This window comes from Triticum urartu, chromosome 5A (assembly GCF_056163025.1).
Source record: "Triticum urartu cultivar PI428250 chromosome 5A, HENAU_Tu73, whole genome shotgun sequence".
NCBI lineage: Eukaryota > Viridiplantae > Streptophyta > Magnoliopsida > Poales > Poaceae > Triticum > Triticum urartu.
In genome coordinates this window covers 71559670-71582290 of record NC_141877.1, presented here as the reverse complement: position 1 = coordinate 71582290, position 22621 = coordinate 71559670, and the positions used below count along the sequence as shown (strand labels likewise).

General features: G+C 47.4%; 42 non-coding genes and 3 pseudogenes across 42 annotated transcripts; all 45 read left to right on the top strand.

The window, feature by feature from the left end:
• Positions 1 to 442: 442 nt before the first annotated feature.
• Positions 443 to 561, top strand: LOC147968454 (5S ribosomal RNA). Its single transcript, XR_015606587.1, has one exon. It is a non-coding gene; the product is annotated as a 5S ribosomal RNA (ribosomal RNA).
• A 351-nt stretch (positions 562 to 912) lies between these two features.
• Positions 913 to 1031, top strand: LOC147968453 (5S ribosomal RNA). The gene has a single exon (XR_015606423.1). It is a non-coding gene; the product is annotated as a 5S ribosomal RNA (ribosomal RNA).
• Positions 1032 to 1395: 364 nt separating this feature from the next.
• Positions 1396 to 1514, top strand: LOC147968452 (5S ribosomal RNA). Its single transcript, XR_015606696.1, has one exon. It is a non-coding gene; the product is annotated as a 5S ribosomal RNA (ribosomal RNA).
• A 364-nt stretch (positions 1515 to 1878) lies between these two features.
• On the top strand, positions 1879 to 1997 carry LOC147968451 (5S ribosomal RNA). Its single transcript, XR_015606816.1, has one exon. It is a non-coding gene; the product is annotated as a 5S ribosomal RNA (ribosomal RNA).
• Positions 1998 to 2361: 364 nt separating this feature from the next.
• Positions 2362 to 2480, top strand: LOC147968450 (5S ribosomal RNA). The gene has a single exon (XR_015606676.1). It is a non-coding gene; the product is annotated as a 5S ribosomal RNA (ribosomal RNA).
• A 364-nt stretch (positions 2481 to 2844) lies between these two features.
• LOC147968449 (5S ribosomal RNA) lies at positions 2845 to 2963 on the top strand. Its single transcript, XR_015605916.1, has one exon. It is a non-coding gene; the product is annotated as a 5S ribosomal RNA (ribosomal RNA).
• A 328-nt stretch (positions 2964 to 3291) lies between these two features.
• On the top strand, positions 3292 to 3409 carry LOC147968448 (5S ribosomal RNA). The gene has a single exon (XR_015606480.1). It is a non-coding gene; the product is annotated as a 5S ribosomal RNA (ribosomal RNA).
• A 364-nt stretch (positions 3410 to 3773) lies between these two features.
• Positions 3774 to 3892, top strand: LOC147968447 (5S ribosomal RNA; annotated as a pseudogene).
• Positions 3893 to 4256: 364 nt separating this feature from the next.
• LOC147968446 (5S ribosomal RNA) lies at positions 4257 to 4375 on the top strand. Its single transcript, XR_015606804.1, has one exon. It is a non-coding gene; the product is annotated as a 5S ribosomal RNA (ribosomal RNA).
• Positions 4376 to 4739: 364 nt separating this feature from the next.
• On the top strand, positions 4740 to 4858 carry LOC147968445 (5S ribosomal RNA). The gene has a single exon (XR_015605915.1). It is a non-coding gene; the product is annotated as a 5S ribosomal RNA (ribosomal RNA).
• Positions 4859 to 5186: 328 nt separating this feature from the next.
• Positions 5187 to 5305, top strand: LOC147968444 (5S ribosomal RNA). Its single transcript, XR_015605363.1, has one exon. It is a non-coding gene; the product is annotated as a 5S ribosomal RNA (ribosomal RNA).
• A 364-nt stretch (positions 5306 to 5669) lies between these two features.
• LOC147968443 (5S ribosomal RNA) lies at positions 5670 to 5788 on the top strand (annotated as a pseudogene).
• A 364-nt stretch (positions 5789 to 6152) lies between these two features.
• Positions 6153 to 6268, top strand: LOC147968442 (5S ribosomal RNA). Its single transcript, XR_015606765.1, has one exon. It is a non-coding gene; the product is annotated as a 5S ribosomal RNA (ribosomal RNA).
• Positions 6269 to 6632: 364 nt separating this feature from the next.
• Positions 6633 to 6751, top strand: LOC147968441 (5S ribosomal RNA). Its single transcript, XR_015606525.1, has one exon. It is a non-coding gene; the product is annotated as a 5S ribosomal RNA (ribosomal RNA).
• Positions 6752 to 7115: 364 nt separating this feature from the next.
• On the top strand, positions 7116 to 7234 carry LOC147968440 (5S ribosomal RNA). The gene has a single exon (XR_015606787.1). It is a non-coding gene; the product is annotated as a 5S ribosomal RNA (ribosomal RNA).
• Positions 7235 to 7597: 363 nt separating this feature from the next.
• On the top strand, positions 7598 to 7716 carry LOC147968439 (5S ribosomal RNA). Its single transcript, XR_015606491.1, has one exon. It is a non-coding gene; the product is annotated as a 5S ribosomal RNA (ribosomal RNA).
• A 364-nt stretch (positions 7717 to 8080) lies between these two features.
• On the top strand, positions 8081 to 8199 carry LOC147968438 (5S ribosomal RNA). The gene has a single exon (XR_015606776.1). It is a non-coding gene; the product is annotated as a 5S ribosomal RNA (ribosomal RNA).
• A 363-nt stretch (positions 8200 to 8562) lies between these two features.
• On the top strand, positions 8563 to 8681 carry LOC147968437 (5S ribosomal RNA). The gene has a single exon (XR_015606701.1). It is a non-coding gene; the product is annotated as a 5S ribosomal RNA (ribosomal RNA).
• Positions 8682 to 9045: 364 nt separating this feature from the next.
• Positions 9046 to 9164, top strand: LOC147968436 (5S ribosomal RNA). The gene has a single exon (XR_015606616.1). It is a non-coding gene; the product is annotated as a 5S ribosomal RNA (ribosomal RNA).
• Positions 9165 to 9528: 364 nt separating this feature from the next.
• On the top strand, positions 9529 to 9647 carry LOC147968435 (5S ribosomal RNA). The gene has a single exon (XR_015605475.1). It is a non-coding gene; the product is annotated as a 5S ribosomal RNA (ribosomal RNA).
• Positions 9648 to 10011: 364 nt separating this feature from the next.
• Positions 10012 to 10130, top strand: LOC147968434 (5S ribosomal RNA). Its single transcript, XR_015605876.1, has one exon. It is a non-coding gene; the product is annotated as a 5S ribosomal RNA (ribosomal RNA).
• A 364-nt stretch (positions 10131 to 10494) lies between these two features.
• Positions 10495 to 10613, top strand: LOC147968433 (5S ribosomal RNA). Its single transcript, XR_015606615.1, has one exon. It is a non-coding gene; the product is annotated as a 5S ribosomal RNA (ribosomal RNA).
• Positions 10614 to 10977: 364 nt separating this feature from the next.
• LOC147968432 (5S ribosomal RNA) lies at positions 10978 to 11096 on the top strand. Its single transcript, XR_015605893.1, has one exon. It is a non-coding gene; the product is annotated as a 5S ribosomal RNA (ribosomal RNA).
• A 364-nt stretch (positions 11097 to 11460) lies between these two features.
• On the top strand, positions 11461 to 11579 carry LOC147968431 (5S ribosomal RNA). The gene has a single exon (XR_015605875.1). It is a non-coding gene; the product is annotated as a 5S ribosomal RNA (ribosomal RNA).
• Positions 11580 to 11943: 364 nt separating this feature from the next.
• LOC147968430 (5S ribosomal RNA) lies at positions 11944 to 12062 on the top strand. Its single transcript, XR_015605874.1, has one exon. It is a non-coding gene; the product is annotated as a 5S ribosomal RNA (ribosomal RNA).
• A 364-nt stretch (positions 12063 to 12426) lies between these two features.
• LOC147968429 (5S ribosomal RNA) lies at positions 12427 to 12535 on the top strand (annotated as a pseudogene).
• A 364-nt stretch (positions 12536 to 12899) lies between these two features.
• LOC147968428 (5S ribosomal RNA) lies at positions 12900 to 13017 on the top strand. The gene has a single exon (XR_015606802.1). It is a non-coding gene; the product is annotated as a 5S ribosomal RNA (ribosomal RNA).
• A 364-nt stretch (positions 13018 to 13381) lies between these two features.
• LOC147968427 (5S ribosomal RNA) lies at positions 13382 to 13500 on the top strand. Its single transcript, XR_015606342.1, has one exon. It is a non-coding gene; the product is annotated as a 5S ribosomal RNA (ribosomal RNA).
• A 364-nt stretch (positions 13501 to 13864) lies between these two features.
• On the top strand, positions 13865 to 13983 carry LOC147968426 (5S ribosomal RNA). The gene has a single exon (XR_015605801.1). It is a non-coding gene; the product is annotated as a 5S ribosomal RNA (ribosomal RNA).
• A 364-nt stretch (positions 13984 to 14347) lies between these two features.
• Positions 14348 to 14465, top strand: LOC147968425 (5S ribosomal RNA). Its single transcript, XR_015606680.1, has one exon. It is a non-coding gene; the product is annotated as a 5S ribosomal RNA (ribosomal RNA).
• A 667-nt stretch (positions 14466 to 15132) lies between these two features.
• On the top strand, positions 15133 to 15251 carry LOC147968424 (5S ribosomal RNA). The gene has a single exon (XR_015606723.1). It is a non-coding gene; the product is annotated as a 5S ribosomal RNA (ribosomal RNA).
• Positions 15252 to 15615: 364 nt separating this feature from the next.
• Positions 15616 to 15734, top strand: LOC147968423 (5S ribosomal RNA). The gene has a single exon (XR_015606111.1). It is a non-coding gene; the product is annotated as a 5S ribosomal RNA (ribosomal RNA).
• Positions 15735 to 16098: 364 nt separating this feature from the next.
• LOC147968422 (5S ribosomal RNA) lies at positions 16099 to 16217 on the top strand. The gene has a single exon (XR_015606327.1). It is a non-coding gene; the product is annotated as a 5S ribosomal RNA (ribosomal RNA).
• A 363-nt stretch (positions 16218 to 16580) lies between these two features.
• Positions 16581 to 16699, top strand: LOC147968421 (5S ribosomal RNA). The gene has a single exon (XR_015606722.1). It is a non-coding gene; the product is annotated as a 5S ribosomal RNA (ribosomal RNA).
• Positions 16700 to 17063: 364 nt separating this feature from the next.
• Positions 17064 to 17182, top strand: LOC147968420 (5S ribosomal RNA). Its single transcript, XR_015605739.1, has one exon. It is a non-coding gene; the product is annotated as a 5S ribosomal RNA (ribosomal RNA).
• Positions 17183 to 17546: 364 nt separating this feature from the next.
• On the top strand, positions 17547 to 17665 carry LOC147968419 (5S ribosomal RNA). The gene has a single exon (XR_015606341.1). It is a non-coding gene; the product is annotated as a 5S ribosomal RNA (ribosomal RNA).
• A 364-nt stretch (positions 17666 to 18029) lies between these two features.
• On the top strand, positions 18030 to 18148 carry LOC147968418 (5S ribosomal RNA). The gene has a single exon (XR_015605800.1). It is a non-coding gene; the product is annotated as a 5S ribosomal RNA (ribosomal RNA).
• Positions 18149 to 18512: 364 nt separating this feature from the next.
• Positions 18513 to 18630, top strand: LOC147968417 (5S ribosomal RNA). Its single transcript, XR_015606679.1, has one exon. It is a non-coding gene; the product is annotated as a 5S ribosomal RNA (ribosomal RNA).
• Positions 18631 to 19297: 667 nt separating this feature from the next.
• Positions 19298 to 19416, top strand: LOC147968416 (5S ribosomal RNA). Its single transcript, XR_015606721.1, has one exon. It is a non-coding gene; the product is annotated as a 5S ribosomal RNA (ribosomal RNA).
• A 364-nt stretch (positions 19417 to 19780) lies between these two features.
• Positions 19781 to 19899, top strand: LOC147968415 (5S ribosomal RNA). The gene has a single exon (XR_015606110.1). It is a non-coding gene; the product is annotated as a 5S ribosomal RNA (ribosomal RNA).
• Positions 19900 to 20263: 364 nt separating this feature from the next.
• On the top strand, positions 20264 to 20382 carry LOC147968414 (5S ribosomal RNA). The gene has a single exon (XR_015606326.1). It is a non-coding gene; the product is annotated as a 5S ribosomal RNA (ribosomal RNA).
• A 363-nt stretch (positions 20383 to 20745) lies between these two features.
• On the top strand, positions 20746 to 20864 carry LOC147968413 (5S ribosomal RNA). The gene has a single exon (XR_015606720.1). It is a non-coding gene; the product is annotated as a 5S ribosomal RNA (ribosomal RNA).
• A 364-nt stretch (positions 20865 to 21228) lies between these two features.
• LOC147968412 (5S ribosomal RNA) lies at positions 21229 to 21347 on the top strand. Its single transcript, XR_015605906.1, has one exon. It is a non-coding gene; the product is annotated as a 5S ribosomal RNA (ribosomal RNA).
• Positions 21348 to 21713: 366 nt separating this feature from the next.
• On the top strand, positions 21714 to 21832 carry LOC147968411 (5S ribosomal RNA). The gene has a single exon (XR_015606799.1). It is a non-coding gene; the product is annotated as a 5S ribosomal RNA (ribosomal RNA).
• A 364-nt stretch (positions 21833 to 22196) lies between these two features.
• Positions 22197 to 22315, top strand: LOC147968410 (5S ribosomal RNA). The gene has a single exon (XR_015606108.1). It is a non-coding gene; the product is annotated as a 5S ribosomal RNA (ribosomal RNA).
• The last annotated feature ends 306 nt before the right edge of the window (positions 22316 to 22621 follow it).

Below are 22621 nucleotides of genomic sequence, written 5' to 3'. Positions count from 1 at the left end.
GGGAGTGGGAAGCATAAGGGATGAAGCCGGGGGTAACATGTCGGATGCGATCATACCAGCACCGGCACTAAAGCATTCCCATTTTAATTATTTTTGTACGTACGTGAGGAACAGAACGCACGTGCGCGATATATATTAAACATGTCATCATATTTTTGACATTTGCGATATGTTTTAGCTCGGAGCTCATTAGTCACGCGTCTAGGGAGAGTTGGGGCGCGAAAAGCGCGTTCTGAAAGGGGTGTAAAATACGTGTTGCTGCGGTATAGAGGGAGGGGTGGAAATCGTGGTCAACTCGTCTTCGTATTGAGCGAGAGAGTAAGTAGTATAGGGCATTATCCATTAGTAGGCGACGGTTGTAATGGTAGAAAGAATGTATAGCCATCTTTGTAGCGGACGTGGGAGTGGGAAGCATAAGGGATGAAGCCGGGGGTAACATGTCGGATGCGATCATACCAGCACTAAAGCACCGGATCTCATCAGAACTCCAAAGTTAAGCGTGCTTGGGCGAGAGTAGTACTAAGATGGGTGACCTCGTGGGAAGTCCCCGTGTTGCATTCCCTTTTTAATTATTTTTGTACGTACGTGAGGAATAGAACGCACGTGCGTGATATATATTAAGCCTGTCATCATATCTTTGACATTTGCGATATGTTTTAGCTCGGAGCTCATTAGTCACGCGTCTAGGGAGAGTTGGGGCGCGAAAAGCGCGTTCTGAAACGTGTTGCTGTGGTGTAGAGGGAGGGGTGGAAATCGTGGTAAACTCGTCTTCGTAGTTGAGCGAGAGAGTAAGTAGTATAGGGCATTATCCATTAGTAGGCGACGGTTGTAATGGTAGTAAGAATGTATAGCCATCTTTGTAGCGGACGTGGGAGTGGGAAGCATAAGGGATGAAGCCGGGGGTAACATGTCGGATGCGATCATACCAGCGCTAAAGCACCGGATCCCATCAGAACTCCGAAGTTAAGCGTGCTTGGGCGAGAGTAGTACTAGGATGGGTGACCTCCTGGGAAGTCCTCGTGCTGCATTCCCTTTTTAATTATTTTTGTACGTACGTGAGGAACAGAACGCACGTGCGCGACATATATTAAGCCTGTCATCATATTTTGGACATTTGCGATATGTTTTAGCTCGGAGCTCATTAATCACGCGTCTAGGGAGAGTTGGGGCGCGAAAAGGGCGTTCTGAAAGGGGTGTAAAATACGTGTTGCTGCGGTATAGAGGGAGGGGTGGAAATCGTGGTAAACTCGTCTTCGTAGTTGAGCGAGAGAGTAAGTAGTATAGGGCATTATCCATTAGTAGGCGACGGTTGTAATGGTAGTAAGAATGTATAGCCGTCTTTGTAGCGGACGTGGGAGTGGGAAGCATAATGGATGAAGCCGGGGGTAACATGTCGGATGCGATCATACCAGCACTAAAGCACCGGATCCCATCAAAATTCCGAAGTTAAGCGTGCTTGGGCGAGAGTAGTACTAGGATGGGTGACCTCCTGGGAAGTCCTCGTGTTGCATTCCCTTTTTAATTATTTTTGTATGTACGTGAGGAACAGAACGCACGTGCGTGATATATATTAAGCCTGTCATCATATTTTTGACATTTGCGATATGTCTTAGCTCGGAGCTCATTAGTCACGCGTCTAGGGAGAGTTGGGGCGCGAAAAGCGCGTTCTGAAAGGGGTGTAAAATACGTGTTGCTGCGGTATAGAGCGAGCGGTGGAAATCGTGGTAAACTCGCCTTCGTAGTTGAGCGAGAGAGTAAGTAGTATAGGGCATTATCCATTAGTAGGCGACGGTTGTAATGGTAGTAAGAATGTATAGCCGTCTTTGTAGCGGACGTGGGAGTGGGAAGCATAAGGGATGAAGCCGGGGGTAACATGTTGGATGCGATCATACGAGCACTAAAGCACCGGATCCCATCAGAACTCTGAAGTTAAGCGTGCTTGGACGAGAGTAGTACTAGGATGGGTGACCTCCTGGGAAGTCCTCGTGGTGCATTCCCTTTTTAATTATTTTTGTACGTACGTGAGGAACAGAACGCACGTGCGCGATATATATCAAGCCTGTCATCATATTTTTGACATTCGTGATATGTTTTAGCTCGGAGCTCATTAGTCACGCGTCTAGGGAGAGTTGGGGCGCGAAAAGCGCGTTCTGAAAGGGGTGTAAAATACGTGTTGCTGCGGTATAGAGGGAGGGGTGGAAATCGTGGTAAACTCGCCTTCGTAGTTGAGCGAGAGAGTAAGTAGTATATGGCATTATCCATTGGTAGGCGACGGTTGTAATGGTAGTAAGAATGTATAGCCGTCTTTGTAGTGGACGTGGGAGTGGGAAGCATAAGGGATGAAGCCGGGGGTAACATGTCGGATGCGATCATACCAGCACTAAAGCACCGGATCCCATCAGAACTTCGAAGTTAAGCGTGCTTGGGAGAGAGTAGTACTAGGATGGGTGACCTCCTGGGAAGTCCTCGTGTTGCATTCCCTTTTTAATTATTTTTGTACGTACGTGAGGAACAGAACGCACGTGCGCGATATATATTAAGCCTGTCATCATATTTTTGACATTTGCGATATGTTTTAGTTCGGAGCTCATTAGTCATGCGTCTAGGGAGAGTTGGGGCGCGAAAATCGCGTTCTGAAAGGGGTGTAAAATACGTGTTGCTGCGGTATAGAGGGAGGGGTGGAAATCGTGGTAAACTCGCCTTCGTAGTTGAGAAAGAGAGTAAGTAGTATAGGGCGTTATCCATTAGTAGGCGACGGTTGTAATGGTAGTAAGAATGTATAACCGTCTTTGTAGCGGACGTGGGAGTGGGAAGCATAAGGGATGAAGCCAGGGGTAACATGTCGGATGCGATCATACCAGCACTAAAGCACCGGATCCCATCAGAACTCTGAAGTTAAGCGTGCTTGGGCGAGAGTAGTACTAGGATGGGTGACCTCCTGGGAAGTCCTCGTGTTGCATTCCCTCATGTTGCGCGATATATATTAAGCCTGTCATCATATTTTTGACATTTGCGATATGTTTTAGCTCAGAGCTCATTAGTCACGCGTCTAGGGAGAGTTGGGGCACGAAAAGCGCGTTCTGAAAGGGGTGTAAAATACGTGTTGCTGCGGTATAGAGGGAGGGGTGGAAATCGTGGTAAACTCGCCTTCGTAGTTGAGCGAGAGAGTAAGTAGTATAGGGCATTATCCATTAGTAGGAGACGGTTGTAATGGTAGTAAGAATGTATAGCCATCTTTGTAGCGGACGTGGGAGTGGGAAGCATAAGGGATGAAGCCGGGGGTAACATGTCGGATGCGATCATACCAGCGCTAAAGCACCGGATCCCATCAGAACTCCGAAGTTAAGCGTGCTTGGGCGAGAGTAGTACTAGGATGGGTGACCTCCTGGAAGTCCTCGTGTTGCATTCCCTTTTTAATTATTTTTGTACGTACGTGAGGAACAGAACGCACGTGCGCGACATATATTAAGCCTGTCATCATATTTTTGACATTTGCGATATGTTTTAGCTCGGAGCTCGTTAGTCACGCGTCTAGGGAGAGTTGGGGAGCGAAAAGCGCGTTCTGAAAGGGGTGTAAAATACGTGTTGCTGCGGTATATAGGGAGGGGTGGAAATCGTGGTAAACTCGTCTTCGTAGTTGAGCGAGAGAATAAGTAGTATAGGGCATTATCCATTAGTAGGCGACGGTTGTAATGGTAGTAAGAATGTATAGCCGTCTTTGTAGCGGACGTGCGAGTGGGAAGCATAAGGGATGAAGCCGGGGGTAACATGTCGGATGCGATCATACCAGCACTAAAGCACCGCATCCCATCAGAGTTTCGAAGTTAAGCGTGCTTGGGCGAGAGTAGTACTAGGATGAGTGACCTCCTGGGAAGTCCTCGTGTTGCATTCCCTTTTTAACTATTTTTGTACGTACGTGAGGAACAGAACGCACGTGCGTGATATATATTAAGCCTGTCATCATATTTTTGACATTTGCGATATGTTTTAGCTCGGAGCTCATTAGTCACGCGTCTAGGGAGAGTTGGGGCGCGAAAAGCGCGTTCTGAAAGGGGTGTAAAATACGTGTTGCTGCGGTATAGAGGGAGGGGTGGAAATCGTGGTAAACTCGTCTTCGTAGTTGAGCGAGAGAGTAAGTAGTATAGGGCATTATCCATTGGTAGGCGACGGTTGTAATGGTAGTAAGAATGTATAGCCGTCTTTGTAGTGGACGTGGGAGTGGGAAGCATAAGGGATGAAGCCGGGGGTAACATGTCGGATGCGATCATACCAGCACTAAAGCACCGGATCCCATCAGAACTTCGAAGTTAAGCGTGCTTGGGCGAGAGTAGTACTAGGATGGGTGACCTCCCCGGAAGTCCTCATGTTGCATTCCCTTTTTATTTATTTTTGTACATACGTGAGGAACAGAACGCACGTGCGCGATATATATTAAGCCTGTCATCATATTTTTGACATTTGCGATATGTTTTAGCTCGGAGCTCATTAGTCACGCGTCTAGGGAGAGTTGGGGCGCGAAAATCGCGTTCTGAAAGGGGTGTAAAATACGTGTTGCTGCGGTATAGAGGGAGGGGTGGAAATCGTGGTAAACTCGCCTTCGTAGTTGAGAAAGAGAGTAAGTAGTATAGGGCGTTATCCATTAGTAGGCGACGGTTGTAATGGTAGTAAGAATGTATAGCCGTCTTTGTAGCGGACGTGGGAGTGGGAAGCATAAGGGATGAAGCCAGGGGTAACATGTTGGATGCGATCATACCAGCACTAAAGCACCGGATCCCATCAGAACTCTGAAGTTAAGCGTGCTTGGGCGAGAGTAGTACTAGGATGGGTGACCTCCTGGGAAGTCCTCGTGTTGCATTCCCTCGTGTTGCGCGATATATATTAAGCCTGTCATCATATTTTTGACATTTGCGATATGTTTTAGCTCGGAGCTCATTAGTCACGCGTCTAGGGAGAGTTGGGGCACGAAAAGCGCGTTCTGAAAGGGGTGTAAAATACGTGTTGCTGCGGTATAGAGGGAGGGGTGGAAATCGTGGTAAACTCGCCTTCGTAGTTGAGCGAGAGAGTAAGTAGTATAGGGCATTACCCATTAGTAGGCGACGGTTGTAATGGTAGTAAAAATGTATAGCCGTCTTTGTAGCGGATGTGGGAGTGAAAAGCATAAGGGATGAAGCCGGGGGTAACATGTCGAATGCGATCATACCAGCACTAAAGCACCGGATCCCATCAGAACTCCGAAGTTAAGCGTGCTTGGGCGAGAGTAGTACTAGGATGGGTGACCTCCTGGGAAGTCCTCGTGTTGCATTCCATTTTTAATTATTTTTGTACGTACGTGAGGAACAGAACGCACGTGCGCGATATATATTAAGCCAGTCATAATATTTTTGATATTTGCGATATGTTTTAGCTCGGAGCTCATTAGTCACGCGTCTAGGGAGAGTTGGGGCGCGAAAAGCGCGTTCTGAAAGGGGTGTAAAATACGTGTTGCTGCGGTATAGAGGGAGGGGTGGAAATCGTGGTAAACTCGCCTTCGTAGTTGAGCGAGAGAGTAAGTAGTATAGGGCATTATCCATTAGTAGGCGATGGTTGTAATGGTAGTAAGAATGTATAGCCGTCTTTGTAGCGGACGTGGGAGTGGGAAGCATAAGCGATGAAGCCGGGGGTAACATGTCGGATGCGATCATACCAGCACTAAAGCAACAGATCCCATCAGAACTCAGAAGTTAAGCGTGCTTGGGTGAGAGTAGTACTAGGATGGGTGACCTCCTGGGAAGTCCTCGTGTTTCATTCCCTTTTTAATTATTTTTGTACGTACGTGAGCAACAGAACGCACGTGCGTGATATATATTAAGCCTGTCATCATATTTTTGACATTTGCGATATGTTTTAGCTCGGAGCTCGTTAGTCACGCGTCTAGGGAGAGTTGGGGCGCGAAAAGCGCGTTCTGAAAGGGGTGTAAAATACGTGTTGCTGCGGTATAGAGGGAGGGGTGGAAATTGTGGTAAACTTGTCTTCGTAGTTGAGCGAGAGAGTAAGTAGTATAGGGCATTATCCATTAGTAGGCGACGGTTGTAATGGTAGTAAGAATGTATAGCCGTCTTTGTAGCGGACGTGGGAGTGGGAAGCATAAGGGATGAAGCCGGGGGTAACATGTCGGATGCGATCATACCAGCACTAAAGCACCGGATCCCATTAGAACTCCGAAGTTAAGCGTGCTTGGGCGAGAGTAGTACTAGGATGGGTGACCTCCTGGGACCTCGTGTTGCATTCCCTTTTTAATTATTTTTGTACGTACGTGAGGAACAGAATGCACGTGCGTGATATATATTAAGCCTGTCATCATATTTTTCACATTTGCGATATGTTTTAACTCGGAGCTCATTCGTCACGCGTCTCGGGAGAGTTGGGGCGCGAAAAGCGCGTTCTAAAAGGGGTGTAAAATACGTGTTGCTGCGGTATAGAGGGAGGGGTGGAAATCGTGGTAAACTCGTCTTCGTAGTTGAGTGAGAGAGTAAGTAGCATAGGGCATTATACATTAGTAGGCGACGGTGTTAATGGTAGTAAGAATGTATAGCCGTCTTTGTAGCGGACGTGGGAGTGGGAAGCATAAGGGATGAAGCCGGGGGTAACATGTCGGATGTGATCATACCAGCACTAAAGCACTGGATCCCATCAGAACTCCGAAGTTAAGCGTGCTTGGACGAGAGTAGTACTAGGATGGGTGACCTCCTGGGAAGTCCTCGTGTTGCATTCCCTTTTTAATTATTTTTGTACGTACGTGAGGAACAGAACGCACGTGCGTGATATATATTAAGCCTGTCATCATATTTTTGACATTTGCGATATGTTTTCGCTCGGAGCTCATTAGTCACGCGTCTAGAGAGAGTTGGGGTGCGAAAAGCGCGTTCTGAAAGGGGTGTAAAATACGTATTGCTGCGGTATAGAGGGAGGGGTGGAAATCGTGGTAAACTCGTCTTCGTAGTTGAGCGAGAGAGTAAGTAGTATAGGGCATTATCCATTAGTAGGCGACGGTTGTAATGGTAGTAAGAATGTATAGCCGTCTTTGTAGCGGACGTGGGAGTGGGAAGCATAAGGGATGAAGCCGGGGGTAACAAGTCGGATGCGATCATACCAGCACTAAAGCATTGGATCCCATCAGAACTCCGAAGTTAAGCGTGCTTGGGCGAGAGTAGTACTAGGATGGGTGACCTCCTGGGAAGGCCTCATGTTGCATTCCCTTTTTAATTATTTTTGTACGTACGTGAGGAACAGAACGCACGTGCGTGATATATATTAAGCCTGTCATCATATTTTTGACATTTGCGATATGTTTTAGCTTGGAGCTCGTTAGTCACGCGTCTAGGGAGAGTTGGGGCGCGAAAATCGCGTTCTGAAAGGATGTAAAATACGTGTTGCTGCGGTATAGAGGGAGGGGTGGGAATCGTGGTAAACTCGCCTTCGTAGTTGAGCGAGAGAGTAAGTAGTATAGGGCATTATCCATTAGTAGGCAACGGTTGTAATGGTAGTAAGAATGTATAGCCGTCTTTGTAGCGGACGTGGGAGTGGGAAGCATAAGGGATGAAGCCGGGGGTAACATGTCGGATGCGATCATACCAGCACTAAAGCACCGGATCCCATCAGAACTCCGAAGTTAAGCGTGCTTGGGCGAGAGTAGTACTAGGATGGGTGACCTCTTGGGAAGTCTTCTTGTTGCATTCCCTTTTTAATTATTTTTGTACGTACGTGAGGAACAGAACGCACGTGCGTGATATATATTAAGCCTGTCATCATATTTTTGACATTTGCGATATGTTTTAGCTCGGAGCTCGTTAGTCACGCGTCTAGGGAGAGTTGGGGCGCGAAAAGCGCGTTCTGAAAGGGGTGTAAAATACGTGTTGCTGCGGTATAGAGGGAGGGGTGGAAATCGTGGTAAACTCGCCTTCGTAGTTGAGCGAGAGAGTAACTAGTATAGGGCATTATCCATTAGTAGGCGACGGTTGTAATGGTAGTAAGAATGTATAGCCGTCTTTGTAGCGGACGTGGGAGTGGGAAGCATAAGCGATGAAGCCGGGGGTAACATGTCGGATGCGATCATACCAGCACTAAAGCACCGGATCCCATCAGAACTCAGAAGTTAATCGTGCTTGGGCGAGAGTAGTACTAGGATGGGTGACCTCCTGGGAAGTCCTCTTGTTGCATTCCCTTTTTAATTATTTTTGTACGTACGTGAGGAACAGAACGCACGTGCGTGATATATATTAAGCCTGTCATCATATTTTTGACATTTGCGATATGTTTTAGCTCGGAGCTCATTAGTCACGCGTCTAGGGAGAGTTGGGGCGCGAAAAGCGCGTTCTAAAAGGGGTGTAAAATACGTTTGCCGCGGTATAGAGGGAGGGGTGGAAATCGTGGTAAACTCGCCTTCGTAGTTGAGCGAGAGAGTAAGTAGTATAGGGCATTATCCATTAGTAGGCGACGGTTGTAATGGTAGTAAAAATGTATAGCCGTCTTTGTAGCGGATGTGGGAGTGAGAAGCATAAGGGATGAAGCCGGGGGTAACATGTCGAATGTGATCATACCAGCACTAAAGCACCGGATCCCATCAGAACTCCGAAGTTAAGCGTCCTTGGGCGAGAGTAGTACTAGGATGGGTGACCTCCTGGGAAGTCCTCATATTGCATTCCCTTTTTAATTATTTTTGTACGTACGTGAGGAACAGAACGCACGTGCGTGATATATATTAAGCCTGTCATCATATTTTTGACATTTGCGATATGTTTTAGCTCGGAGCTCGTTAGTCACGCGTCTAGGGAGAGTTGGGGCGCGAAAAGCGCGTTCTGAAAGGGGTGTAAAATACGTGTTGCTGCGGTATAGAGGGAGGGGTGGAAATCGTGGTAAACTCGTCTTCGTAGTTGAGCGAGAGAGTAAGTAGTATAGGGCATTATCCATTAGTAGGCGACGGTTGTAATGGTAGTAAGAATGTATAGCCGTCTTTGTAGCGGACGTGGGAGTGGGAAGCATAAGGGATGAAGCCGGGGGTAACATGTCGGATGCGATCATACCAGCACTAAAGCACCGGATCCCATCAGAACTCCGAAGATAAGCGTGCTTGGGCGAGAGTAGTACTAGGATGGGTGACCTCCTGGGAAGTCCTCATGTTGCATTCCCTTTTTAATTATTTTTGTACGTACGTGAGGAACAGAACGCACGTGCGTGATATATATTAAGCCTGTCATCATATTTTTGACATTTGCGATATGTTTTAGCTCGGAGCTCATTAGTCACGCGGCTAGGGAGAGTTGGGGCGCGAATAGCGCGTTCTGAAAGGGGTGTAAAATACGTGTTGCTGCGGTATAGAGGGAGGGGTGGAAATTGTGGTAAACTCGTCTTCGTAGTTGAGCGAGAGAGTAAGTAGTATAGGGCATTATCCATTAGTAGGCGACGGTTGTAATGGTAGTAAGAATGTATAGCCGTCTTTGTAGCGGACGTGGGAGTGGGAAGCATAAGGGATGAAGCCGGGGGTAACATGTCGGATGCGATCATACCAGCACTAAAGCACCGGATCCCATCAGAACTCCGAAGTTAAGCGTGCTTGGGCGAGAGTAGTACTAGGATGGGTGACCACCTGGGAAGTCCTCGTGTTGCATTCCCTTTTTAATTATTTTTGTACGTACGTGAGGAACAGAACGCACGTGCGTGATATATATTAAGCCTGTCATCATATTTTTGACATTTGCGATATGTTTTAGCTCGGAGCTCGTTAGTCACGCGGCTAGGGAGAGTTGGGGCGTGAAAAGCGCGTTCTGAAAGGGGTGTAAAATACGTGTTGCTGCGGTATAGAGGGAGGGGTGGAAATCGTGGTAAACTCGTCTTCGTAGTTGAGCGAGAGAGTAAGTAGTATAGGGCATTATCCATTAGTAGGCGACGGTTGTAATGGTAGTAAGAATGTAGAGCCGTCTTTGTAGCGGACGTGGGAGTGGGAAGCATAAGGGATGAAGCCGGGGGTAACATGTCGGATGCGATCATACCAGCACTAAAGCACCGGATCCCATCAGAACTCCGAAGTTAAGCGTGTTTGGGCGAGAGTAGTACTAGGATGGGTGACCTCCTGGGAAGTCCTCGTGTTGCATTCCCTTTTTAATTATTTTTGTACGTACGTGAGGAACAGAACGCACGTGCGTGATATATATTAAGCCTGTCATCATATTTTTGACATTTGCGATATGTTTTAGCTCGGAGCTCGTTAGTCACGCGTCTAGGGAGAGTTGGGGAGCGAAAAGCGCGTTCTGAAAGGGGTGTAAAATACGTGTTGCTGCGGTATAGAGGGAGGGGTGGAAATCGTGGTAAACTCGTCTTCGTAGTTGAGCGAGAGAGTAAGTAGTATAGGGCATTATCCATTAGTAGGCGACGGTTGTAATGGTAGTAAGAATGTATAGCCGTCTTTGTAGCGGACGTGGGAGTGGGAAGCATAAGGGATGAAGCCGGGGGTAACATGTCGGATGCGATCATACCAGCACTAAAGCACCGGATCCCATCAGAACTCCGAAGATAAGCGTGCTTGGGCGAGAGTAGTACTAGGATGGGTGACCTCCTGGGAAGTCCTCATGTTGCATTCCCTTTTTAATTATTTTTGTACGTACGTGAGGAACAGAACGCACGTGCGTGATATATATTAAGCCTGTCATCATATTTTTGACATTTGCGATATGTTTTAGCTCGGAGCTCATTAGTCACGCGGCTAGGGAGAGTTGGGGCGCGAATAGCGCGTTCTGAAAGGGGTGTAAAATACGTGTTGCTGCGGTATAGAGGGAGGGGTGGAAATCGTGGTAAACTCGTCTTCGTAGTTGAGCGAGAGAGTAAGTAGTATAGGGCATTATCCATTAGTAGGCGACGGTTGTAATGGTAGTAAGAATGTATAGCCGTCTTTGTAGCGGACGTGGGAGTGGGAAGCATAAGGGATGAAGCCGGGGGTAACATGTCGGATGCGATCATACCAGCACTAAAGCACCGGATCCCATCAGAACTCCGAAGTTAAGCGTGCTTGGGCGAGAGTAGTACTAGCATGGGTGACCTCCTGGGAAGTCCTCGTGTTGCATTCCCTTTTTAATTATTTTTGTACGTACGTGAGGAACAGAACGCACGTGCGTGATATATATTAAGCCTGTCATCATATTTTTGACATTTGCGATATGTTTTAGCTCGGAGCTTGTTAGTCACGCGTCTAGGGAGAGTTGGGGCGCGAAAAGCGCGTTGTGAAAGGGGTGTAAAATACGTGTTGCTGCGGTATAGAGGGAGGGGTGGAAATCGTGGTAAACTCTCCTTCGTAGTTGAGCGAGAGAGTAAGTAGTATAGGGCATTATCCATTAGTAGGCGACGGTTGTAATGGTAGTAAGAATGTATAGCCGTCTTTGTAGCGGACGTGGGAGTGGGAAGCATAAGGGATGAAGCCGGGGGTAACATGTCGGATGCGATCATACCAGCACTAAAGCACCGGATCCCATCAGAACTCCGAAGTTAAGCGTGTTTGGGCGAGAGTAGTACTAGGATGGGTGACCTCCTGGGAAGTCCTCGTGTTGCATTCCCTTTTTAATTATTTTTGTACGTACGTGAGGAACAGAACGCACGTGCGAGATATATATTAAGCCTGTCATCATATTTTTGACATTTGCGATATGTTTTAGCTCGGAGCTCGTTAGTCACGCGTCTAGGGAGAGTTGGGGAGCGAAAAGCGCGTTCTGAAAGGGGTGTAAAATACGTGTTGCTGCGGTATAGAGGGAGGGGTGGAAATCGTGGTAAACTCTCCTTCGTAGTTGAGCGAGAGAGTAAGTAGTATAGGGCATTATCCATTAGTAGGCGACGGTTGTAATGGTAGTAAGAATGTATAGCCGTCTTTGTAGCGGACGTGGGAGTGGGAAGCATAAGGGATGAAGCCGGGGGTAACATGTCGGATGCGATCATACCAGCACTAAAGCACCGGATCCCATCAGAACTCCGAAGTTAAGCGTGTTTGGGCGAGAGTAGTACTAGGATGGGTGACCTCCTGGGAAGTCCTCGTGTTGCATTCCCTTTTTAATTATTTTTGTACGTACGTGAGGAACAGAACGCACGTGCGTGATATATATTAAGCCTGTCATCATATTTTTGACATTTGCGATATGTTTTAGCTCGGAGCTCGTTAGTCACGCGTCTAGGGAGAGTTGGGGAGCGAAAAGCGCGTTCTGAAAGGGGTGTAAAATACGTGTTGCTGCGGTATAGAGGGAGGGGTGGAAATCGTGGTAAATTCGTCTTCGTAGTTGAGCAAGAGAGTAAGTAGTATAGGGCATTATCCATTAGTAGGCGACGGTTGTAATGGTAGTAAGAATGTATAGCCGTCTTTGTAGCGGACGTGGGAGTGGGAAGCATAAGGGATGAAGCCGGGGGTAACATGTCGGATGCGATCATACCAGCACTAAAGCACCGGATCCCATCAGTTAAGCGTGCTTGGGCGAGAGTAGTACTAGGATGGGTGACCTCCTGGGAAGTCCTCGTGTTGCATTCCCTTTTTAATTATTTTTGTACGTACGTGAGGAACAGAACGCACGTGCGTGATATATATTAAGCCTGTCATCATATTTTTGACATTTGCGATATGTTTTAGCTCGGAGCTCATTAGTCACGCGTCTAGGGAGAGTTGGGGCGCGAAAAGCGCGTTCTGAAAGGGGTGTAAAATACGTGTTACTGCGGTATAGAGGGAGGGGTGGAAATCGTGGTAAACTCGTCTTCGTAGTTGAGCGAGAGAGTAAGTAGTATAGGGCATTATCCATTAGTAGGCGACGGTTGTAATGGTAGTAAGAATGTATAGCCGTCTTTGTAGCGGACGTGGGAGTGGGAAGCATAAGGGATGAAGCCGGGGGTAACATGTCGGATGCGATCGTACCAGCATTAAGCACCGGATCCCATCAGAACTCCGAAGTTAAGCGTGCTTGGGCGAGAGTAGTACTAGGATGGGTGACCTCCTGGGAAGTCCTCGTGTTGCATTTCCTTTTTAATTATTTTTGTACGTACGTGAGGAACAGAACGCACGTGCGTGATATATATTAAGTCTGTCATCATATTTTTGACGTTTGCGAGATGTTTTAGCTCGGATCTCGTTAGTCACGCGTCTAGGGAGAGTTGGGGCGCGAAAAGCGCGTTCTGAAAGGGGTGTAAAATACGTGTTGCTGCGGTATAGAGGGAGGGGTGGAAATCGTGGTAAACTCGCCTTCATAGTTGAGCGAGAGAGTAAGTAGTATAGGGCATTATCCATTAGTAGGCGACGGTTGTAATGGTAGTAAGAATGTATAGCCGTCTTTGTAGCGGACGTGGGAGTGGGAAGCATAAGGGATGAAGCCGGGGGTAACATGTCGGATGCGATCATACCAGCACTAAAGCACCGGATCCCATCAGAACTCTGAAGTTAAGCGTGCTTGGGCGAGAGTAGTACTAGGATGGGTGACCTCCTGGGAAGTCCTCGTGTTGCATTTCCTATTTAATTATTTTTGTACGTACGTGAGGAACAGAACGCACGTGCGTGATATATATTAAGTCTGTCATCATATTTTTGACGTTTGCGATATGTTTTAGCTCGGAGCTCGTTAGTCACGCGTCTAGGGAGAGTTGGGGCACGAAAAGCGCGGTCTGAAAGGGGTGTAAAATACGTGTTGCTGCGGTATAGAGGGAGGGGTGGAAATCGTGGTAAACTCGTCTTCGTATTTGAGCGAGAGAGTAAGTAGTATAGGGCATTATCCATTAGTAGGCGACGGTTGTAATGGTAGTAAGAATGTATAGCCGTCTTTGTAGCGGACGTGGGAGTGGGAAGCATAAGGGATGAAGCCGGGGGTAACATGTCGGATGCGATCATACCAGCACTAAAGCACCGGATCCCATCAGAACTCCGAAGTTAAGCGTGCTTGGGCGAGAGTAGTACTAGGATGGGTAACCTCCTGGGAAGTCCTCGTGTTGCATTCCCTTTTTAATTATTTTTGTACGTACGTGAGGAACAGAACGCACGTGCGTGATATATATTAAGCCTGCCATCATATTTTTGACATTTGCGATATGTTTTAGCTCGGAGCTCATTAGTCATGCGTCTAGGGAGAGTTGGGGCGCGAAAAGCGCGTTCTGAAAGGGGTGGAAAATACGCGTTGCTGCGGTATAGAGGGAGGGGTGGAAATCGTGGTAAACTCGCCTTCGTAGTTGAGCGAGAGAGTAAGTAGTATAGGGCATTATCCATTAGTAGGCGACAGTTGTAATGGTAGTAAGAATGTATAGCCGTCTTTGTAGCGGACGTGGGAGTGGGAAGCATAAGGGATGAAGCCGGGGGTAACATGTCGGATGCGATCATACCAGCACTAAAGCACCGGATCCCATCAGAACTCCGAAGTTAAGCGTGCTTGGGCGAGAGTAGTACTAGGATGGGTGACACCTGGGAAGTCCTCGTGTTGCATTCCCTTTTTAATTATTTTTGTACGTACGTGAGGAACAGAACGCACGTGCGTGATATATATTAAGCCTGTCATCATATTTTTGACATTTGCGATATGTTTTAGCTCGGAGCTCGTTAGTCACGCGTCTAGGGAGAGTTGGGGCGCGAAAAGCGCGTTCTGAAAGGGGTGTAAAATACGTGTTGCTGCGGTATAGAGGGAGGGGTGGAAATCGTGCTAAACTCGCCTTTGCAGTTGAGCGAGAGAGTAAGTAGTATAGGGCATTATCCATTAGTAGGCGACGGTTGTAATGGTAGTAAGAATGTATAGCCTTTTAATTATTTTTGTACGTACGTGAGGAACAGAACGCACGTGCGTGATATATATTAAGCCTGTCATCATATTTTTGACATTTGCGATATGTTTTAGCTCGGAGCTCGTTAGTCACGCGTCGAGGGAGAGTTGGGGCGCGAAAAGCGCGTTCTGAAAGGGGTGTAAAATACGTGTTGCTGCGGTATAGAGGGAGGGGTGGAAATCGTGGTAAACTCGCCTTTGCAGTTGAGCGAGAGAGTAAGTAGTATAGGGCATTATCCATTAGTAGGCGACGATTGTAATGGTAGTAAGAATGTATAGCCGTCTTTGTAGCGGACGTGGGAGTGGGAAGCATAAGGGATGAAGCCGGGGGTAACATGTCGGATGCGATCATACCAGCACTAAAGCACCGGATCCCATCAGAACTCCAAAGTTAAGCGTGCTTGGGCGAGAGTAGTACTAGGATGTGTGACCTCCTGGGAAGTCCTCGTGTTGCATTCCCTTTTTAATTATTTTTGTACGTACGTGAGGAACAGAACGCACGTGCGTGATATATATTAAGCCTATCATCATATTTTTGACATTTGCGATATGTTTTAGCTCGGAGCTCATTAGTCACGCGTCTAGGGAGAGTTGGGGTGCGAAAAGCGCGTTCTGAAAGGGGTGTAAAATACGTGTTGCTGCGGTATAGAGGGAGGGGTGGAAATCGTGGTAAACTCGCCTTCATAGTTGAGCGAGAGAGTAAGTAGTATAGGGCATTATCCATTAGTAGGCGACGGTTGTAATGGTAGTAAGAATGTATAGCCGTATTTGTAGCGGACGTGGGAGTGGGAAGCATAAGGGATGAAGCCGGGGGTAACATGTCGGATGCGATCATACCAGCACTAAAGCATCGGATCCCATCAGAACTCCGAAGTTAAGCGTGCTTGGGCGAGAGTAGTACTAGGATGGGTGACCTCCTGGGAAGTCCTCGTGTTGCATTCCCTTTTTAATTATGTTTGTACGTACGTGAGGAACAGAACGCACGTGCGTGATATATATTAAGCCTGTCATCATATTTTTGACATTTGCGATATGTTTTAGCTCAGAGCTCATTAGTCACGCGTCTAGGGAGAGTTGGGGTGCGAAAAGCGCGTTCTGAAAGGGGTGTAAAATACGTGTTGCTGCGGTATAGAGGGAGGGGTGGAAATCGTGGTAAACTCGCCTTCATAGTTGAGCGAGAGAGTAAGTACTATAGGGCATTATCCATTAGTAGGCGACGGTTGTAATGGTAGTAAGAATGTATAGCCGTATTTGTAGCGGACGTGGGAGTGGGAAGCATAAGGGATGAAGCCGGGGGTAACATGTCGGATGCGATCATACCAGCACTAAAGCACCGGATCCCATCAGAACTCCGAAATTAAGCGTGCTTGGGCGAGAGTAGTACTAGGATGGGTGACCTCCTGGGAAGTCCTCGTGTTGCATTCCCTTTTTAATTATTTTTGTACGTACGTGAAGAACAGAACGGACGTGCGTGATATATGTTAAGCCTGTCATCATATTTTTGACATTTGCGATATGTTTTAGCTCGGAGCTCATTAGTCACGCGTCTAGGGAGAGTTGGGGCGCGAAAAGCGCGTTCTGAAAGGGGTGTAAAATACGTGTTGCTGCGGTATAGAGGGAGGGGTGGAAATCGTGGTAAACTCGCCTTCGTAGTTGAGCGAGAGAGTAAGTAGTATAGGGCATTATCCATTAGTAGGCGACGGTTGTAATGGTAGTAAGAATGTATAGCCGTCTTTGTACGGACGTGGGAGTGGGAAGCATAAGGGATGAAGCCGGTGGTAACATGTCGGATGCGATCATACCAGCACTAAAGCACCGGATCCCATCAGAACTCCAAAGTTAAGCGTGCTTGGGCGAGAGTAGTACTAGGATGTGTGACCTCCTGGGAAGTCCTCGTGTTGCATTCCCTTTTTAATTATTTTTGTACGTACGTGAGGAACAGAACGCACGTGCGTGATATATATTAAGCCTATCATCATATTTTTGACATTTGCGATATGTTTTAGCTCGGAGCTCATTAGTCACGCGTCTAGGGAGAGTTGGGGTGCGAAAAGCGCGTTCTGAAAGGGGTGTAAAAAACGTGTTGCTGCGGTATAGAGGGAGGGGTGGAAATCGTGGTAAACTCGCCTTCATAGTTGAGCGAGAGAGTAAGTAGTATAGGGCATTATCCATTAGTAGGCGACGGTTGTAATGGTAGTAAGAATGTATAGCCGTATTTGTAGCGGACGTGGGAGTGGGAAGCATAAGGGATGAAGCCGGGGGTAACATGTCGAATGTGATCATACCAGCACTAAAGCACCGGATCCCATCAGAACTCCGAAGTTAAGCGTGCTTGGGCGAGAGTAGTACTAGGATGGGTGACCTCCTGGGAAGTCCTCGTGTTGCATTCCCTTTTTAATTATTTTTGTACGTACGTGAGGAACAGAACGCACGTGCGTGATATATATTAAGCCTGTCATCATATTTTTGACATTTGCGATATGTTTTAGCTCGGAGCTCGTTAGTCACGCGTCTAGGGAGAGTTGGGGCGCGAAAAGCGCGTTCTGAAAGGGGTGTAAAATACGTGTTGCTGCGGTATAGAGGGAGGGGTGGAAATCGTGGTAAACTCGCCTTCATAGTTGAGCGAGAGAGTAAGTAGTATAGGGCATTATCCATTAGTAGGCGACGGTTGTAATGGTAGTAAGAATGTATAGCCGTCTTTGTAGCGGACGTGGGAGTGGGAAGCATAAGGGATGAAGCCGGGGGTAACATGTCGGATGCGATCATACCAGCACTAAAGCACCGGATCCCATCAGAACTCTGAAGTTAAGCGTGCTTGGGCGAGAGTAGTACTAGGATGGGTGACCTCCTGGGAAGTCCTCGTGTTGCATTTCCTTTTTAATTATTTTTGTACGTACGTGAGGAACAGAACGCACGTGCGTGATATATATTAAGTCTGTCATCATATTTTTGACGTTTGCGATATGTTTTAGCTCGGAGCTCGTTAGTCACGCGTCTAGGGAGAGTTGGGGCACGAAAAGCGCGGTCTGAAAGGGGTGTAAAATACGTGTTGCTGCGGTATAGAGGGAGGGGTGGAAATCGTGGTAAACTCGTCTTCGTATTTGAGCGAGAGAGTAAGTAGTATAGGGCATTATCCATTAGTAGGCGACGGTTGTAATGGTAGTAAGAATGTATAGCCGTCTTTGTAGCGGACGTGGGAGTGGGAAGCATAAGGGATGAAGCCGGGGGTAACATGTCGGATGCGATCATACCAGCACTAAAGCACCGGATCCCATCAGAACTCCGAAGTTAAGCGTGCTTGGGCGAGAGTAGTACTAGGATGGGTAACCTCCTGGGAAGTCCTCGTGTTGCATTCCCTTTTTAATTATTTTTGTACGTACGTGAGGAACAGAACGCACGTGCGTGATATATATTAAGCCTGCCATCATATTTTTGACATTTGCGATATGTTTTAGCTCGGAGCTCATTAGTCATGCGTCTAGGGAGAGTTGGGGCGCGAAAAGCGCGTTCTGAAAGGGGTGGAAAATACGCGTTGCTGCGGTATAGAGGGAGGGGTGGAAATCGTGGTAAACTCGCCTTCGTAGTTGAGCGAGAGAGTAAGTAGTATAGGGCATTATCCATTAGTAGGCGACAGTTGTAATGGTAGTAAGAATGTATAGCCGTCTTTGTAGCGGACGTGGGAGTGGGAAGCATAAGGGATGAAGCCGGGGGTAACATGTCGGATGCGATCATACCAGCACTAAAGCACCGGATCCCATCAGAACTCCGAAGTTAAGCGTGCTTGGGCGAGAGTAGTACTAGGATGGGTGACACCTGGGAAGTCCTCGTGTTGCATTCCCTTTTTAATTATTTTTGTACGTACGTGAGGAACAGAACGCACGTGCGTGATATATATTAAGCCTGTCATCATATTTTTGACATTTGCGATATGTTTTAGCTCGGAGCTCGTTAGTCACGCGTCTAGGGAGAGTTGGGGCGCGAAAAGCGCGTTCTGAAAGGGGTGTAAAATACGTGTTGCTGCGGTATAGAGGGAGGGGTGGAAATCGTGCTAAACTCGCCTTTGCAGTTGAGCGAGAGAGTAAGTAGTATAGGGCATTATCCATTAGTAGGCGACGGTTGTAATGGTAGTAAGAATGTATAGCCTTTTAATTATTTTTGTACGTACGTGAGGAACAGAACGCACGTGCGTGATATATATTAAGCCTGTCATCATATTTTTGACATTTGCGATATGTTTTAGCTCGGAGCTCGTTAGTCACGCGTCGAGGGAGAGTTGGGGCGCGAAAAGCGCGTTCTGAAAGGGGTGTAAAATACGTGTTGCTGCGGTATAGAGGGAGGGGTGGAAATCGTGGTAAACTCGCCTTTGCAGTTGAGCGAGAGAGTAAGTAGTATAGGGCATTATCCATTAGTAGGCGACGATTGTAATGGTAGTAAGAATGTATAGCCGTCTTTGTAGCGGACGTGGGAGTGGGAAGCATAAGGGATGAAGCCGGGGGTAACATGTCGGATGCGATCATACCAGCACTAAAGCACCGGATCCCATCAGAACTCCAAAGTTAAGCGTGCTTGGGCGAGAGTAGTACTAGGATGTGTGACCTCCTGGGAAGTCCTCGTGTTGCATTCCCTTTTTAATTATTTTTGTACGTACGTGAGGAACAGAACGCACGTGCGTGATATATATTAAGCCTATCATCATATTTTTGACATTTGCGATATGTTTTAGCTCGGAGCTCATTAGTCACGCGTCTAGGGAGAGTTGGGGTGCGAAAAGCGCGTTCTGAAAGGGGTGTAAAATACGTGTTGCTGCGGTATAGAGGGAGGGGTGGAAATCGTGGTAAACTCGCCTTCATAGTTGAGCGAGAGAGTAAGTAGTATAGGGCATTATCCATTAGTAGGCGACGGTTGTAATGGTAGTAAGAATGTATAGCCGTATTTGTAGCGGACGTGGGAGTGGGAAGCATAAGGGATGAAGCCGGGGGTAACATGTCGGATGCGATCATACCAGCACTAAAGCATCGGATCCCATCAGAACTCCGAAGTTAAGCGTGCTTGGGCGAGAGTAGTACTAGGATGGGTGACCTCCTGGGAAGTCCTCGTGTTGCATTCCCTTTTTAATTATGTTTGTACGTACGTGAGGAACAGAACGCACGTGCGTGATATATATTAAGCCTGTCATCATATTTTTGACATTTGCGATATGTTTTAGCTCAGAGCTCATTAGTCACGCGTCTAGGGAGAGTTGGGGTGCGAAAAGCGCGTTCTGAAAGGGGTGTAAAATACGTGTTGCTGCGGTATAGAGGGAGGGGTGGAAATCGTGGTAAACTCGCCTTCATAGTTGAGCGAGAGAGTAAGTACTATAGGGCATTATCCATTAGTAGGCGACGGTTGTAATGGTAGTAAGAATGTATAGCCGTATTTGTAGCGGACGTGGGAGTGGGAAGCATAAGGGATGAAGCCGGGGGTAACATGTCGGATGCGATCATACCAGCACTAAAGCACCGGATCCCATCAGAACTCCGAAATTAAGCGTGCTTGGGCGAGAGTAGTACTAGGATGGGTGACCTCCTGGGAAGTCCTCGTGTTGCATTCCCTTTTTAATTATTTTTGTACGTACGTGAAGAACAGAACGGACGTGCGTGATATATGTTAAGCCTGTCATCATATTTTTGACATTTGCGATATGTTTTAGCTCGGAGCTCATTAGTCACGCGTCTAGGGAGAGTTGGGGCGCGAAAAGCGCGTTCTGAAAGGGGTGTAAAATACGTGTTGCTGCGGTATAGAGGGAGGGGTGGAAATCGTGGTAAACTCGCCTTCGTAGTTGAGCGAGAGAGTAAGTAGTATAGGGCATTATCCATTAGTAGGCGACGGTTGTAATGGTAGTAAGAATGTATAGCCGTCTTTGTACGGACGTGGGAGTGGGAAGCATAAGGGATGAAGCCGGTGGTAACATGTCGGATGCGATCATACCAGCACTAAAGCACCGGATCCCATCAGAACTCCAAAGTTAAGCGTGCTTGGGCGAGAGTAGTACTAGGATGTGTGACCTCCTGGGAAGTCCTCGTGTTGCATTCCCTTTTTAATTATTTTTGTACGTACGTGAGGAACAGAACGCACGTGCGTGATATATATTAAGCCTATCATCATATTTTTGACATTTGCGATATGTTTTAGCTCGGAGCTCATTAGTCACGCGTCTAGGGAGAGTTGGGGTGCGAAAAGCGCGTTCTGAAAGGGGTGTAAAAAACGTGTTGCTGCGGTATAGAGGGAGGGGTGGAAATCGTGGTAAACTCGCCTTCATAGTTGAGCGAGAGAGTAAGTAGTATAGGGCATTATCCATTAGTAGGCGACGGTTGTAATGGTAGTAAGAATGTATAGCCGTATTTGTAGCGGACGTGGGAGTGGGAAGCATAAGGGATGAAGCCGGGGGTAACATGTCGGATGCGATCATACCAGCACTAAAGCACCGGATCCCATCAGAACTCCGAAGTTAAGCGTGCTTGGGCGAGAGTAGTACTAGGATGGGTGACCTCCTGGGAAGTCCTCGTGTTGCATTCCCTTTTTAATTATTTTTGTACGTACGTGAGGAACAGAACGCACGTGCGTGATATATATATTAAGCCTGTCATCATATTTTTGACATTTGCGATATGTTTTAGCTCGGAGCTCGTTAGTCACGCGTCTAGGGAGAGTTGGGGCGCGAAAAGCGCGTTCTGAAAGGGGTGTAAAATACGTGTTGCTGCGGTATAGAGGGAGGGGTGGAAATCGTGGTAAACTCGCCTTTGCAGTTGAGCGAGAGAGTAAGTAGTATAGGGCATTATCCATTAGTAGGCGACGGTTGTAATGGTAGTAAGAATGTATAGCCGTCTTTGTAGCGGACGTGGGAGTGGGAAGCATAAGGGATGAAGCCGGGGGTAACATGTCGGATGCGATCATACCAGCACTAAAGCACCGGATCCCATCAGAACTCCAAAGTTAAGCGTGCTTGGGTGAGAGTAGTACTAGGATGTGTGACCTCCTGGGAAGTCCTCGTGTTGCATTCCCTTTTTAATTATTTTTGTACGTACGTGAGGAACAGAACGCACGTGCGTGATATATATTAAGCCTATCATCATATTTTTGACATTTGCGATATGTTTTAGCTCGGAGCTCATTAGTCACGCGTCTAGGGAGAGTTGGGGTGCGAAAAGCGCGTTCTGAAAGGGGTGTAAAATACGTGTTGCTGCGGTATAGAGGGAGGGGTGGAAATCGTGGTAAACTCGCCTTCATAGTTGAGCGAGAGAGTAAGTAGTATAGGGCATTATCCATTAGTAGGCGACGGTTGTAATGGTAGTAAGAATGTATAGCCGTATTTGTAGCGGACGTGGGAGTGGGAAGCATAAGGGATGAAGCCGGGGGTAACATGTCGGATGCGATCATACCAGCACTAAAGCATCGGATCCCATCAGAACTCCGAAGTTAAGCGTGCTTGGGCGAGAGTAGTACTAGGATGGGTGACCTCCTGGGAAGTCCTCGTGTTGCATTCCCTTTTTAATTATGTTTGTACGGACGTGAGGAACAGAACGCACGTGCGTGATATATATTAAGCCTGTCATCATATTTTTGACATTTGCGATATGTTTTAGCTCAGAGCTCATTAGTCACGCGTCTAGGGAGAGTTGGGGTGCGAAAAGCGCGTTCTGAAAGGGGTGTAAAATACGTGTTGCTGCGGTATAGAGGGAGGGGTGGAAATCGTGGTAAACTCGCCTTCATAGTTGAGCGAGAGAGTAAGTACTATAGGGCATTATCCATTAGTAGGCGACGGTTGTAATGGTAGTAAGAATGTATAGCCG